Genomic DNA, 2,602 nt, shown 5'->3' on the forward strand with positions numbered 1-2,602 from the left:
TTTGAGAGCACATGCATGTGTGTATGAGCACGCACGTTGTGTGACCACGCATGTGTGTATGTGTGCTCATGTGTGTGCGGGTGCTCACATGTGTGCATGTGTGTGTAAGTGTGCACGTGTGTGTGTGTGAGAGCATGCATGTTTGTGTGTGTGTGAGTGCACGTGCATGTGTGTGTGTGTGTGCGCATGTATGTATGTGTGTGTGCGTGTGTGTATGTGTATGTGCATGTGCATGTGTGAGCATGTGCCTGTGAGCGTGTGCTTGTGAGCATGTGCGTTTGTGGGTGTGTGCACGTGTGTGTGTGTGCATGTGTGTGTGTGTGTGTGTGTGTGTGTGTGTGTGTGTGTGTGTGTATATGTGCATGTGTGTATCTGCATGTCATACAGTCTGACAGCACAAAAACAGATTCTTTGGTCCAACCAGTGCATGCCGAATATAATCAAAAAATAAACTAGTCTTATCTGTCTGCCCCTGGCCCAAATGTATTTTAAGTGATATAATTGTACTCACATACACCTCTTACTCAGGATATTTATTCCACACACCTACCACCCTCTGTGTAAAAACTTTGCCCTCATGTCTTATCTAAATCTTTCTCCTCTCACCTTTAAAATTGTGTCCCCTAGTCTTGAAATGTCCCATCCTAGGGAAATGACAGCTACTATTACCTCTATCCATACCTCTCATTATTTTATAAACTCCTTATCAGGTCACCTTTAACGCTCCTACGCTTCAGTGAAAAACATCCGTATGGAGGGAAGGTCTTATGAGGAAAGGCTGAGGGACTTGAGGCTGTTTTCGTTAGAGAGAAGAAGATTGAGAGGTGAGTTAATTGAGACATACAAGATAGTCAGAGAGTTAGATAGGGTGGATAGCGAGAACCTTTTTCCTAGGATGGTGACGGCGAGCATGAGGGGGCATAGCTTTAAATTGAGGGGTGAAAGATATTGGACAGATGTCAGAGGCAGTTTCTTTACTCAGAGAGTAGTAAGGGAATGGAACTCTTTGCTTGCAACGGTAGTAGATTCGCCAACTTTAAGTATATTTAAGTCGTCATTGGACGAGCATATGGACCTACATGGAATAGTGTAGGTTAGATGGGCTTCAGATTGGTATGACAGGTCAGCACTACATCGAGGGCCGAAGGACCTGTACTGTGCTGTAATGTTCTATGTTCTACGTTCTATGTTCTATGAAGCCCTTTTGACAGTACCTTCCAAATCTACAATCTCTGCCAGCAAGTACTAGAGCAGCAGATACTTTGGAGCACCATTATTTGCAAGTTCCCCTGCAACTCACTCACTGTCCTGATGCGGAAATACTGTTCCATCACTGAGTCAACACCTTTGAACATCCTCCCTAGCAGGACCCTGGGTGCATCTAAAGCAGATAGACTGCTGTGGTTTGAGAAAGCAGCTCATTGCTACCTTTTAAAGAGCAATCAGAGATGTTTAACAGTAGCTGGCCTTGCTCACTATGCTCATATGCCATGGAAGAACCATGGAGGATGTTATGCTATTTATTACCCCTTTCTTCTCTCTTTCACAAAAAAAGGTCGGCACAACATCGAGGGCTGAAGGGCCTGTACTGTGCTGTAATGTTCTATGTTCTATGTTCTATGTTCTATATCCAGCCTTTCTTTGTCCCTCAAATCATCCATAATCAGCATCATCCAGGTAAATAGCGTGTGCATGTGCGCGTGTGTCTCTGTGTGTCTGCGCACGCGCGTGTCTCTGTGTGTCTGCGTGCGCATGTCTCTGTGTCTGTGCACGTGTGAGTCTCTGTGTGTCTGCGCACACGTGTGTCTCTGTGTGTTTGCGCGCGTGAGAGAGAGACCCAAAGAGAGGCTCTGTGTGTGTGCATGCATAAGAAAGAAAGACCATGTATGTGAGTGTGTCTAGTGGACTGCAAAGTCTGTGTCAATGATTCCATCCTGTAATTTCATTAAGTAACTGTCTTCCCCTGTGTTTCTTCCCCTGCCACAGTGAAGACTCTCAAACAGTCCCTTACGCTCAATCACACACACTCTCGTGTGTGCAGACGCTCTCACATACAGTCTTGTACATACACACACGCACACACTCACATATATTCACAGGGACAAAAAGAAAGAGAGAGACACACAGAAAGACACAGAGCTGGTGAGACAGAGAATGATTACACTTGTAAATGTATCAGCAATTCGACAATTTATACAGCGAGGGTGGGAGAGACACAAATTTTCATAGGTTTTGAGAGAGACAGAGAGACGATGACACAGATAGGTGCAGTGACAGAGAGAATCACAAATAGACACAGTGACAGGGCAGAGAGAATCACAGATAGACGCATGGAGAGAGAGAGAGAGAGAGAGAGAGAAAGAGAGAAAGAGAGAGAGAGAGAGAGAGAGAGAGGGAGAGACATAGATAGACACAGACTCAGATAGAGCGAGAGAACCAGATAGAAACAGGGTCAGAGAGATAGATAGACAGGCACCATGGCTCAGTGGCTAGCACTGCTGCCTCACAGCACCAGGGACCCAAGTTCTCTCCCATCCTTGGGTGACTGTGTGAAGTTTGCACATGGTCTCCAAGTCTGCGTGACTTTCCTCCGGGTGCTCAG

Source organism: Stegostoma tigrinum, unplaced genomic scaffold (genome assembly GCF_030684315.1).
Source record: "Stegostoma tigrinum isolate sSteTig4 unplaced genomic scaffold, sSteTig4.hap1 scaffold_57, whole genome shotgun sequence".
In the NCBI taxonomy this organism is placed as follows: Eukaryota; Metazoa; Chordata; class Chondrichthyes; order Orectolobiformes; family Stegostomatidae; genus Stegostoma; species Stegostoma tigrinum.